Consider the following 14,740-nt stretch of genomic DNA (forward strand, 5'->3'; position numbering starts at 1 on the left):
ATTATTTGTCTCCTCAGTCTCAATCCAGTTACAGTCTCTCTCAACTCAGTATTGGTTCCTGTATCCACAAAAAAGTAAGAATTACAGCTCTTCCCAAAGATAGATGAAGCATTAATGGCACACTCTGGTGAACTATGCTTTGAAAGTGCAAAATAGCTACTATTCCCTTCCCCCCAAAAGGAATAAAGGCAACTAGTTTTCACCATCCCATCCATGGCTAGCAGAAGAAAATGCTGTCTGGATCAGTGATTTAATGGGGTGCCTGTGACCCACAAAGTTGTAGTATCTGTAGCTGTTCCATGAGCCGTGGCATACTTTAATTAAAATTTGCTGATAAGCATGGGCTACACTCTGAAATCTTGTGAGGTTTGGCAATGTCTGAGAATCAAAATTCCCCAGGACAGGAAAGCTTCTGGAGACAGGAGAACACAGAGGCTGTACACACACATGCACTCTACAGCTTTATGCTGCTGCTAATTTGCCTCCTATTTGGCTATTTATTGGTAACCCAAGGATGATGACACACACTCCATTCCTGAAGTGAAAATTAAGAATGAGAGAGGTCTAAAGGAATATCTTGTACTTGTAAGCACTGGGGTCTGTCAATGAAAAGTAAGGTGTATGTAGAAGCTGCTTTTGGAAGTGAGTTGTCCCCTGAATCCTGTGTCTTAGCACGTCTTTCAGGCACAGTGAAACCTTATATGCTTTTGTTTTCCAGCAACTTTTTACACAAGCTGGAAAACTCACAAAGAGAGGTATAGTTTTATAAAGAAATAGCTAACACATGGTGTGACAAATAACAAGGATTCCCTAAAATATGAATAAAGTGAATAACACATTTGAAATAATCCCTGCACCTTAGTCAGTGGAAAAAAAATCCTGACTGAAGCCAACTGTGAACTTTCCATGCTTCCACTTAGAGATACTGTAAAGACAATAAACCAGAGGAGTACTTTGAAGAATTAAAACACTTCATTTTTAACCCTCAGCAAAGTGGCTGTCTCAAACAATGCCTTTGATATATCCCAAGCTTGGAGAAAAGTTCTCCTCTATCATAAATTCACACACAAAGCTGCAAGCAGATTAAATACTCACACCTTATTTTGCCAGCACCAACAAAGCCTGATAACGAAAACATAATGTAATCTTTAATGAAAGGAAGAACAGATGTTCCAGAACATGTATTCTGTTACAAAGGATACTTTGTATACTCGTATAAAGGAAAATGCTAAATTTCAACGTGTTTAAATGAATCTAGGACTTAACCACGCAGAAAATAAAATTTCATGTGAGGCATTTTGCTTTTTTCTTCTCTCGTCTTCCACTCCCTGCCTTCTGATCTGCCCCCTCACCCAGTAAAATGTAGATTTCACTGTAACAGCTCCATCTCAGATCTTTGCTTCCAGAATGTAACTGGGGAAGGATTTCTCATAGTCCATCTTTAAAACAAAACATGTCACAATCCATCCAATTCCTGATCGCAGGACTGACCTGCATGGCTGCATCCCTCATGGACGAATGACACAGACTCCACGTCTGTCTGGGCCTTCAGTGCTGATGAGCATTGAAAGGTTCCCTCCCTGTGCAGTGCTCCCCATACTGCATATTGTTGAAGAAGCTGTAAACTGATAGTCTTTCTACAAGGGATTCCCCCTTCCTACACACATCAGGATGTCCGGAGCCCTGATGAAGACTAGGAGGAGGAAGCCGTGTGGCTCTTCCACGGGCTATCAGCAAAATCAGCTGTCCAGGCTGTGGCAGGTTCAGATGGTCTATGGGTTTTAGCAGACAGATCCAACACTGGCAAGCAGCTCTTTCTGCTTCCCACAGATGACAGGACCTTCAAATTAACCTAAGTGACTCAGTCTGTCCCAAGGTGTGCCTCACCAAGATCCTACAAGTTCATCTTCCACACTGCCAGGATAGATAGAAACAAAGATGACTTTGAGAAGTTTGTTTAGTCTAGGAATAGAAAAATATAGGAAGAAATGATAACCACTTTCAAACATATAACAGGATATCGTAAAAAAAGAAAGGAATAAATCCTTCTCCATATCCAAAGGGAAGATAATAGCTAATGGGCCTACATGGCAGCTGTGGAGACACTGACAGTAGTGGAGAAAAAATCTAACTGTTAGCACAGGGAAGCACAGAAATATATTGCTAAAGGGGAAGGGGGTCTCTATCACGTTTTTAAGAGTAGGGTAGAAAAATGTCAGACTACGTAGAAATATGTCAGAAAAGACACAGAAAAAGCTGCACTTTCCCTGAGGCTGTAGGAGTGACTACAACACCTTTCAATGTCCCTTCCTGATCGGCTGTCTACAAGTCCACAAATTAAAAAGCAGTCATAAATATTGTGAAAAATAAGTGCTCCTAAAAGTTTCACACATGTATCGTGCAAAGAGAGTGAACCTTTTTCAAAAGCAGTGAAATTTTTTCTTCCTTAGGATGTCACATACACAGTGTGGCACGAGACTGAATTCTGTCTTTGTTATTTCCGTTACAAAAACAATAATAGTTTGAATTGAAGATTAGAAAATAAACTTTTGGGCCAAATTCTCTGCAGGTACAACTGGCCTGGCTCCAGCAGATTTATGGTGGGTGTTGTTTGCCATGCGGGGGCCTGGACATTTGACTTAAAGTCCCCCCTTGGCTTCCCTAGCCTTTGAATCCAGTCCTTGAGTGAGTCTGACTCTCTGCTCAGAGGGTGAAGGATCTGCACAAACAAGCCGAAGTGCTTCAAGATGGCTTGAACTGTGGGAGCATTCATGGCTGTGTCTAATTAAGCAAATACAGGGAGCCAGAAAAAAAAATGGGCAAGAGCAGTTAAATCCAGGAAGAGGTCAACCCCATCAGTAATTAGCAGGATAATGGATCAAAGAACTCCACTTAGCACAGGAAATATTGAGCACCTCGTCTTTATAGCTGAATCTGATAAAACTTGGGTTATACATTTTCTACTAAATGAACCGGAGGCAGCCCCAAACAGGAGGCTATTGTTTAACCTCTGTGGGAATTTCAGTTGGGTTATTGCATGCTTGATGTGCTACAGAAGAGCAGCCCTTATGCCACATACTGATGTGGGTCTAATGATCTCTTATCTTGACATCCACAGTGGTTACTCGAAAAGCAAAGAAAAATGAAAGCCTTTCAAATGGCTTTGCCTCTAAAACACTACCTCTGTGTTATTTTTTTTTTTAATGTTGTCTTTCTCGTTTCTCTTCAGCTTACCCAATAAATATATCCAGTGCTTTATTTTAACAGATTTCTTTTTCAAAAGGAGTACTGTGCTGTTTTTTTATTACACCCTTCGAAAACTTAATCAGGAAATTCTGTTCAGACTGAAAATGTCAGAAGTAAAAGTGCAGAGGTGCTTTTGTGACATTAATCCCTAAAAATTACCTTTCTGCAAATACTGCATTATTCCAGGCCTGTCCCTACTGACACTGTAGTTTTAGTTCATTGCAACATCCTAGTTGAGGAAATACACACGCATCATATTTGCTGGAGTTAGTTTGAAGTATGTCACCCTTTATGTTTATACAGTGAAGAAATTAAGAAAAAAATGACAACTAAATATCCAGCGTTAAAAAAAAAAAAAATAATTCTGTTCACAAACAGTTGCTATTCAATAGATAGAACATTACATACGTTTCACTGTTGATTGCAAATGGAAAAAAAGATCTGCTTTCATGTTTCTCTCTGGAGAAACTACTTGATATATCCTTATGGATGACTTCAATGCAAATTCTCTGCATCTCTTTAATATTCAGTGGTGTATCCAGTTTCTCCTCATGTAAGGAGGAACACATAAAATTACACTTCTCCTCTGACCTTCCCAGCAGGACCCTGCGTCTATCCGTAGATTATACAGAATAAAGTTTTATTTCTCCTTTTAAACACAAGCAGCCCTTCGTTTTGGGCTCCAGCATAGGACGTGTGGATCAGCCACATTCAGAACAGAAACCATCTCCATCAGCAACCAATCTGTTGAAGAAGACACCTTCTTCTTTTGCTGTTCCCTTCTCCTTGTAGGACACATTCTACCACTGCAACTCCTGAGCTGCACTCCTGAGGCCACGGTATACAACATTTCGGATACTGGAAAACCATATGGGGCTCCAGTCTCAGTGTCCCTTGCCCAGACAAACTGGACCTGCCTTAGCAGCATTGGAGCAAGGGTAGCGCCACAAGCAGTGCTCTGACCATACACAGCATATTCAGAAGCCCCTCTGATTTTTCACCGTGAAATAAAGGCTCTCTGTGTTTTGTGGTCATTAAACTGGAGTGGACCACAGTTTCTAATCAACGATTACAAAAAAAGAGAAGGAGGGGTGGAGGGGATCACAAAAGTCAATTGCCACAAAAGCCTCCATAGCAACTAAACTGACTGGTTCTTTTCTTTTAAGCCTCCTTCTAAATGCCATGAGCACAAAACATCCAGGCCTCCCTACAGCTCCTCGGTGCCAAGTGGATTAGGCTGGCAGAGACTGTGCTGGTTTAATCCCCTCTAATGCTTTGCACCTTCAGTCTGATGAGCAGCCAGGTCCTTTCGCTCCAGTTCCACACTGAGCTCATCAGCCATAATGGCTTATCGTTATCATCAGCAAGACAGAGCTGCTTTTCCCTGTGTTCCAGGCCTTCATCCCCTTTAAAAGAGCTTAAGAAAAATATGAGATTTAACCGAAGTTTTTCTGCTCCCACTAGGTCAGCAGCAAGTTGCCTAGCGAAGGGTAGTAGCATTTATGCACATTGCCCTTGAAAAGTGTAAATGAAAGCTTGGAAACAAAAGGCTGATTCCTGGCAAGTCCTGGAAGACTACTTTTCACACAGCAGCGAGATGGCATTCACTCAAATCTGAAGTGTATCCTGCTAAAGTCCAAAACCAAGTAGCATTTCACAGGCTTTCCTGTATGACAGAAAATGGTATGACAGGTTGGATCATACTTGTGGTTTTGGAAGAACCAGGGGAGAAGGGGTATTCTTCAGCCCTAGGAACGGTGGGGGTCCCTGGGCTCACACACACACCACAAAAGCCATTTCCATAGGACATTTTATTCCTATTACTGGGGCAGAACTGGAAACAGCAAATCACAGGAAGGGCAGAAGATACACTGGTAAATCTGGAGACCTATCCTCCACCTGCAGTGCTGGACATAAGAGCATAACACTAAGCCTGTTCTAGGAAAAGGGACAAGCTCTGTTTACCACTCAGCTGGGTAACTGCAAGTCTTCATTGCAAAAGCATGGGCAGTTCAGTCCACAATTTATTTCTACTTCTGTATGCCATGGTAAGTATTGATATGTAGGCATATGATCTATTATACGTGTGGTAACTGACCATCACTTCTGGTAGTTTCAAGGTCTTCCACGCTTAGCTAACTCTGGGTTTTGGTATAAGAACTCGTGCCCCAAGAAGGCAGTTCAGGTTCCACAGACAGCAGCAACACTAAAATAATTTCCACAGACAAGGCATTAGGAGCCACTTTTACCAAACTCTTTCTCATAGGACTTCTCTGAGGGAGCCCTGCCTACAGCTGTCCTACTATCACTATCAGTTACGGAGGGGAAAGTGTGATAGCAAGAGTGAGAAACAGGCAGGTGTATCCAAGTAAACCCTGGCTACACAGAGTGGGAATGGAATTAATTTGGCTGTTTATTTTAAATTGTCGTATTACCGACTTTTGACAGATTTGTACGAAAAGCAAAGCATAACTCTTGTAAAAATTATGAACGATTCAGAAAAAAAAAAAAGAAACAGATAATTCATTGAACTAAGATAACTGGGAATAGACTAGCTTTTAAACAGATGAACCATTCCTCAAGTCATTTTTAGAAACATTTGAAAGTTTTAATTCCTTATCCCTCAACTTTTCATTGTTGCTGAAATGTCCGCCTTTTCACACACAGCTATGAAAACTAAGTTTACTAATGTCCTAACATGCTACGAAATAGAAGGGTTTTTTTCTTTGTTATTAGATAACCTTTGATACTAATTATCATAGGATATGAGTAAATATTTATTCTCATGAGAGACTGAGAACCTCTCCAAGATGTGCAAAATTTAGCAAGCCAAAATCCAGTTGCAGCAGTAGCTTCACCACTCTGAAGGAGCAAGTCTGAGCACTATCATTCCAAACAGTGTTGGTATGACAGGGATATCTAGCCGATGAATTTCAGGACTGGCTTTTGTACTTGATCTCAAAGTCAGTTACTTTTTTTAATGATCCTCAAAATTACTTTGAGAGCAAGCATAACACTCATTCTTAACATTCATCTGATAGATAGGTCTAAATGGCTGGCAGTAATTAAATCCCAGACAGTTCTTCGCTATCAGAAATTACCATGCTGTTTATATATTCACATAAAATCTTTGATACAGTATTTACAGATGAAGACAGATACAAGCCAGGAGTTGCTTCTTGCCTTGTTGATCACATATACCTTTGCACAGTCTTCGCCTAAACTGCCTGAAATAGCACAGCACAGCAGCGTTCTGAATCATAGAAGGCAGCAGAAGGGTGGAAAGTTTCACCATTATAATACATGGAAATAATTTTTTCTATTTTACATGCCTTGCTTGGCTCTGGGGTGGGGCGATGCTGCAGCTGTCCTGCATACCAGCCTGATCCATGCCAGAGGCATTTGTATCGGCCTCTGGCATTGCTGACTGTAGGGGACAGAGCCATAGTGAACTGGGCTTCAAGCAAGCAGACAAGTTGACAGCTGACAGTGGAAATGATGCTGGAAATGGAGGGCTGTTGTCATTAGGACATCGTTTTCTTAGTTCTACCTGCTCTCAAGCATACAGTTTTCAAATCTTCCACAAGTTTTGGGGTTAGGATTCCATTCACCTGGCTGTAGCTTTTCAGAAACTGATTGTAAACGCTAAGCTGTGCCTATGTTTCCCATATAATCTGTAGAGGTAATTCACTCTTCTGTTATTAAGAAAGATCGAGTTAACAGCAGGGGAACTTCTTTTTATTTACTAGAGAAGAAGTCAAGAACGCTATCTAACACCATGACTGGGGCCAGCTCATGGACCAAAACGCCTGTACTCTGGTGTCTATATATCATTTCCCATGTGTACAAGGAGTCTCAGCTCCCATCATAATCAAGGACAATCTAGTCAATACAGTCACTAAAGCCTCAGAAACGCATAAATTCATCCTGAAGTAGTAACTACACAGCTGAATGACTCTCCAGGATGCACTGACATTAGCAGCCAGGTCTCCCCTACCTGCAAGGGACGCTTGGACATATTAACCTCTTGTAGGCACTGATCTGTGAGCTCACCACCACCCAGAGGTTTGACTTGCAGTTGTCCATAGTCACATTACATGAATCTGATTCACTCGAGTGGAATTCAGAAATCATTAAGTTGTACTTTTACTACATGTTTGGGAGTGAGAGATATTTTTGCCTGGTCACAGAACGGTGTCCTTGATTTTGACAATGAGAAACAGCAAGGCGAGACAAGTTCCTCTAGTCTCAAATAACTTTTCCTCATGGACACTCAGTGTCATCTACAGTGTCATCTATAACATGGTCTGAGCAAACATCCGGTGGGAGAAAAATAAATAAATTAAAAAAAATAATAATCCCATTAACTTCAAACAAAGGAGATTCTCAGTTTCTAAGTGTGACCTATGGCAAACCAAAGTGTCTGTCACCTCAGCAGCTCAGATAAGTTTCTAAGAAAGGGTTGAAGGAGGATGTCTGTCTGAAGGACAAATTGTCTTGTATCAGCTTTATTTTTCTGGATGAAAAATTCCTGCTCCACCAGACCTTTGGCCATAAAACAAGAAGGACATAAAACATGAAATGGATTTCTTTCTGTGTTTATTGAAATTTGATCATCTTGTTAATAAATCTCCCTTTAGAACGAGAATGAATGAAGCCATTCTGTGTGGTCTGTAATTAACATGATCAGGCAGTTTTCAATCTTTTCCAAAGCTAAGGGTTTATCAGTGGTGACATTTGTGTGTGATATTTCTGTGCATTGTTGGAAGGCAAAATTTATCAGTGTAAGGGTACGGGTACTACTACATCAGCTTCTGCTCTGTCTTTGCGCATTTGACTGTGAGTGCTTATAGCATATCTCTGAACGCTTTCCTCAGCTCAGAGTGGAGATAAAGTGTCTTTATGATTTCTTTGCAAATAGCACACTTTTGCTCTGTTCCCTGATTTGCTTATGAAGAAAAGCTTTGCTGTTCTGGGAATGAAAATGTGTTTTTATTGAAAAAAATATGACTTGGCATCAATGGAAACTACTTAAAATCACTAAGGGCTAAAATAAATGTTGACCCTATGTTTTGAACTAATTTAAATGTTTGTCATAATTGCTTATCTTTGATTGTATGGATTGTAGTAATGTGTTTCAATTTGTTTATGGGCTCCCACATAAGATCTGAGTAATCAGAGCATGTGATTGAGATGTGGGGCTCCTCCTCTCTAACGTGAAGGATGGCACCGTTGTGGGTCAGAAAACACAGCGCACTTTTGGCATATTTTTCATTTGACTAGAGGAAGCGACATTTTGTAACAAATAAAGAGAAAATAAGTTATTTTAAGCTGGTATGAAACAAGGTTTGACCAGAGTGTCAGGCAGGGCTGCTGAGTAAGCCAGGTAAGTGCCGAGCAGCTGCGGCTGCAGCCCGGGGGCACGGAGCAGAGCATATGGGGGCTATGAACTGATGTCGAGCTGCACAAACACAACAGGCAGCTCCGGCAGTGGGGGAGGTGGAAATGGGAACTGGTTGTGGATCCTGAGCTCAGCGTGCATGCATGAATGCTCAGACCCGAATGACTTCCACGACTGCCCTTCAGCACGTGTCGGGTGAGAAAGGAAAGACTTTTCCTCCTCTGTTTTCTATACACTTTAATGTTTTTATTATCATCTGGCAACTCAGTTACAGTTTGCCATTGAAAAAGCTTTGCATTGCATTATGGAGAGCTGGCATCTAAACGCAAAAATTAGCCCTGTTCAATAAAATACCTACCTTCCACTTAATTTCACACAAGCCACAAACAAAACCTGTCAGTAGTTTTATTCACATAATTCATGAATCTGGGCTGTATTTTCAGATAAATATCCCCAGAAAAAAAAAAACTCTTCCCCAAGAAAAAAGCATGCTTAAAGTGGTGACAATGAATGAGAAGATACGTTTTGAAGCAGACATGCAGATTACTTTCTTGTCATTTTTTTGCATGTTTTTTTTTCTCAGAGTATTTTCGTTATTTCAGGGAAAAAAACATAAGGGGGGTGGGGTGGATGGATGTTAAGAAATATTACTTCTCTACCATCCACAGACAGAAAACAACAGCAAAAAAACCCTTCCTGGCTCCAGAAATCCATTCACATATTTTTTTCCTTTATCCACACAAAATGCTTATGAGTATGCAGGCACCACAGTTTCTGCAGCACACATGACAAAATCCCTCTGCTTTTCATAAAATTTTATTTTTGCTTAAGATTTCATACAGGCACTGAAATGAGGCAGGCTGTAAACACTATGGATTAGGTCCATTTTCGGATATCTCATGTTAAAATTAAATCTTAGAAAACTGGCTTTTCTGCTTTCCAAACACCTATCAGAATACGTGTTTTAAACAGAGCTCCCTGAACTACTTTAAATATTGTCCAGGTTGAAATTTGTGTGATTGCAGATTTCCATTAATTTAGTGTACAAGCTGAATGAAAGCAAGCTGAAGAATGTCTGGGTGTGCTGCAAGCCCACCCATGGGTTCTCATGTTTTCCCTTGTGGCACTGTCCTAAATCAAACATAACATAGTTTGCATATCAGCTTCTTAGAACTGTAAAAATCTTTGAATGCAGAATTTCAATATCTGAACCCATTATTCACACAGGTCCTGTCCCTGCCCTCTGCTGCCTCCCATGCAGGTCCCATAGAATATAGAAATAGAAGCAGAAATAGAAAGAAAAATGCAAATTCCTGGGATTTCATGGGAAACCCACTGATTTAAGGCAATGGTTCTGATTCTTGGCTTATAGAATCATTGATGAAGGCATATAAAGAAAGCTAGAACAAACTTTTCTTTTTTTTTCTTCCATGGACAGGATTTGAGGATAGGATGAACTCACTGTTTTCACACAAATAATCTGACAATTAGGAAATTCTTGTGGCTATATTGTCTTTCTGAACAATCTCTGCTCTCTTTTTTGCTTTCCTCTTTTTCACCTAGTCCTGAGTTCTTAATGCATTTAGTTCCTTTCATATTGGCCTTTTGCTCACCTGTTCCAGCCTCTGAAGAGAATGGGAAAGCCACAAAAGTAATGTAAAATGTCTCGTTTCTTTATCCATAAGGGAGCTATTTTACTAAGGGGTAGACACATGACCAATGTAAACAAATAGCCTGCTGCAAGAACTAGCACATTTCTCTTCCAGCATATTCAAGGCCCATGGGATAGAGAAACTTTCCTTCTTGGACTAGATTAGGAGTATCCATTTGCTGAGGAGAGAAAAAAGAAAATCATTTTCCCTACTATATACCTTGTGTTGATTGCTCCCCATGGTTTGTTCCCTCTGACAACCTTTTTAGCACAGAATACAACGCATGGCCCAGCCTCCAAGGTTCTTGGGATTTCTAGAAGCCAATGCAAAACAATGCCTTATGTTGCCTAAATTGCAAATGCATGAGACACAGAGAGACAGATTTGTTATTTCTGATGATAGTGGGTCTGATGCCAATCCAGGCACTTTTGAAACTCCAAATCAGATTTCTGGCCCTAACCTTTTTGCTGTAGTTGAGTAATCAGTTACCATCGCAAGAGCAATTGAATCCAGTTGCCAACTGAATGCTGGCAACCCTAAGCAGTCAAAAGCACAGGAGGCTCTTAACTGAAAAACACATTTACTACTCAACAGCTTTCTATTAAAAAAAATATAGAATTTGTATTATCTACTCACTGGTTATTATGCCTTTAGGGTATTCTTCTCTCACGCTGACAAGGTTTTCTTTCCACCTCATTACAAAATTTAGTAATTATTATTTTTTAATTTGGATTTTGAATTATAAAAACAAAGGGTCTGAAACAGTAAAATCAATGAATAGAATTATGTAATTATATTAAAAAAAAGAAAGCACAGAAACAAGAAACAATTTATATAAATATGTGTATAATATTCCTAATTAAGAAACTGAAGAACAAAGCCCAACTCTGGCTAATCAACAATTTCTTTTTTCCTTATTCTGGTCTAGACTGCTTTGGCTAATTTAAACCTGTCACAGATTTAAGATTACAGAGAGCAAAGGAAAGGCAAACAGGGAGCACATCTGTCAGAACTGACGTACATGACAGAACATGGCATTCATGTGACATGAAATGTTTTTTCCACCACTGACTTAAAGGCTCATCCAAGCCTACTGGTATAAGTGGCTGGCTACTACTACCTTGCAATGGTGGAAACTAACACAGAAATGGAATTAAATAGATTATTAATAAAAGTATTCTCTCAAACTGAGACCATATCTGAGCTACTCACAGTTACCACATGCTGGGAAGGAGAAAAGGAGTTGTATAGAATTTCCTTGCTGATCTACCCCGAACATCGTCAAAGCAAAACCATTAGGTTGGTGCCATTTTCACTAACAAGTTTCTGCAAGCAGAACTATTATCAGTGCTTCTTGAGTCCATCATCGTTTCAGTGTGCTTTGTGTTTCAGCCTTAAGTTTTTTTGTGAGGTTGCAAGTGTACTAAGGTGTTCAGAATAGGTGCTTGTCCTCTTATATCACCTAGAATCAAAGTAGAATTTATTCAAAAATATTCTGAGCACATTAAGTTAATTTTCTCTGAATGATGATGTTTTTAAACAGTGAACATGATACTTCTAATAACTCTATTTTTTCTCTGCTTTATTTCAGTTTCTGACTATTTCTTTCTCTGACTTTTGCTTCCTTCATTCTTAATTCAGATTGTAAAACAACAGTTCATGTTAAATGTTTCATGAGGAGAATGAATAGGAACAGTATTTAAGTAGACTTAAATTCTTTTTGCCATGACTTCTTGAGGGTTTCCCACAGACTGGAAACATTAAGTAGCATTTGGCTATATTTAATCTGCAGTTTTTAATTCTGGTGGAACAACTGAATAAAATAACAGACTCAAATTCAGACGCTCTCTTTCATCAGGTAACAAATGTTCAGTACTCATGCGCGGTCTGGCTGGAGTCATGGCACTCCACTTGTGCCATGCATAGAGGTTGGAAGAAGCATAGTCTTGTACATCCCGGTTTCTCAGTCATTCAAGCAATAGAGAAGTTCATTGTGCTGTGGAAAAGCCTGTGGCCATTAGAAAGATTCATGTTTCTTTAGGGTGACAGCTGAGCTTCATAGACCAAGATTTTTGTGCTAGAGCAGAACAAGTAATGTCTGTAAACCATAGCAGCAGCTAACATTTGCTGGGGTTCCTGGAGAAGGAAGGTGGTGAAAAGAAATTCAAATAATTCTTGTGCAATTTAAGATGCATCTACTACACCAGTGAATCAGTTCAAAATTTCACATAATTGTGAAAAAAAAACAAATTGTTAATTTACACTTCAATCATCATTTCTGGAATTTATAGTTTTTATTCCCTCAGCAAGTTTCTAGAGGAAAGCAAATTCAGTTCTAGATGGTTTAGGATTTGTGCAGATTATTTATGATTTTTTTCAGCCTTGTAAAAATCAAAATTGAAGAGGTTACAATAGCAATTATTTTTATATATGTCTTGAATGTAAACAATTTTTACAGCTTTTTTTTATTTATTTGACAGTGTAAATGTGCTGCATCTAAATAGCATCCAGATAGTAGACTTTGTGTAAACACAAAATCCAATAGAAATCCTAAGAAAACAGTCTCACTGGGCAGATGACAACATGTTTTGTCTAGGTCTTTTGTCTGGATAATCAAGGGACCAGGACTGTGATCATGCAGAGTTGCACATTCCCCTTTCAGTTCAGACATAGGCAAAGATTTTGCCCATGCTTTTTTTACTTCTGAAATACCCTTGGCATATCATCAGGTGGAAGAATGCCTTAATTTCCAAAGTAACTGTTTCTGTGACCTTGTATGTAATGAAAAACAGGATACACACATAAGCTCTGATATAGCTATGAAATCTTTCACAGGCACTTAGAAACATGTCTTGTTTTATTTGTTGTTTGCTCAACTTGTTTGAAAACACAATGCTGTTTTGATCATAAAACCCGTCTCTGGAGCCCATGTGAAATGGGCCTCCCTCCCTCCTTTTTGCCAAAGAAAAGTATCCTGTGGAAAATGAATATTTTGACCTTGCCTGAACTCCAGATAAGCAATCTCAGAACGTGCAAATATCTGCAGTTTCCTTTTAGGTGTACTTACAGTAAGTATTGAATGTTAGATAGTCAAAGCATGCAGTCACTGAGGTGATACATGAATGACATTCTTTAACCAAAGGAATGCTTGTCAGGGTAGAATAACAGAAAAAAAAATCACACACACACACACACACACAAAAAAAAAACAAACAGAAAAATCACATATGCCAACTTAAAACTTTCTAACAATTATTAAAGTCTGTTTAAAGGGGTCTTTCCTAAGACTTGTCAGAATTACAAAGAGAAAGGTACTTTTGCTATAGTTCCTCATGAGTGCCTCATTTTACATGTTTGCTCCAAGGGAACAGACATATAGGTGACTAGTAGACTACTCATACCCGCTGTCATGCAAGAGAGATAATGACAGAATTGCAATATTTCTTGAGGGGTTTTAGCATTCAAGAGAAAGATCAATGGGCGTGATCACATTTATTCCAGTCAATTTGTCTATGTAATGAAGAAATTAAATTCATATTACTCTATTTTGTTTGTTTGTTTGTTTTCTCTAGAGGACTCTCCAAAAATAAGGGATTTAATTTGTACAGCTCTACAGACCTGGTTGCTGATATCCAACTGCCTTGTAGCTGCTGAATGACACTGGCTATTTGTCGTTGCTCAGTAAGACAGAATACACTCCAGCATTTATATACAAACCAGAAAAATGTCTGCATGCTTCACAGATGCCAATAAGCTTCATCCCAGTATCCTTGAAATGGCTGAAAAGGCCCAATTTTTACTAGAAAATATGTTTTATTCTATGCTCAGCATGCTCAAATTTGAGGGTAAGGAATTTCAAGGCCTGGGAAGAAAGCAAGTGGAGTTATGTCAACAGCTGTGTTATAATTGACTAGCACTTAAAGCTCCATCTCATTTTTTTCACCCCAGATAATTAGTGTGCTGTACGATCCATTTTTCAACCTTTCTCCTCCATCCACAATTCTTGATGTCCCAGTTCATCTTGTAACAGGGTACCATCACTTCACTTTGAAGATAAAATGATCACATTTGCAAACATTGGACTGAAGTGAAACAATCTAACAAAAGGTTCCTGCATTGTCAAAAGTAGTGGTTTCAAAGCATAATCACTGAAAACAAAATGTAGGCCTGTTTCTGCATCTGGTACAAAATGGATTACACCATGTCATGCTTAGAAGGCAACATTAATTTCTTAGTCAGGCTTTTTGTTTGTTTTTGTTTATTTTCTTTTGTTTTTCCTTGAATTTCTAATTTTTCATTCTATTCCCTTATTTCCTATAGCTCTTAGTTTGCCTGCACTGATCTCAGATTTTTGTTTTCTAATTTTTATTTGTTATTTTTGTACACATCTGAACAATACAAATTTGTAGCACACAGCTAGAAGTCCTAGTCATTTCAGTAA

This window comes from Anser brachyrhynchus (genome assembly GCF_964034855.1).
Source record: "Anser brachyrhynchus genome assembly, chromosome: 1".
Lineage (NCBI taxonomy): Eukaryota > Metazoa > Chordata > Aves > Anseriformes > Anatidae > Anser > Anser brachyrhynchus.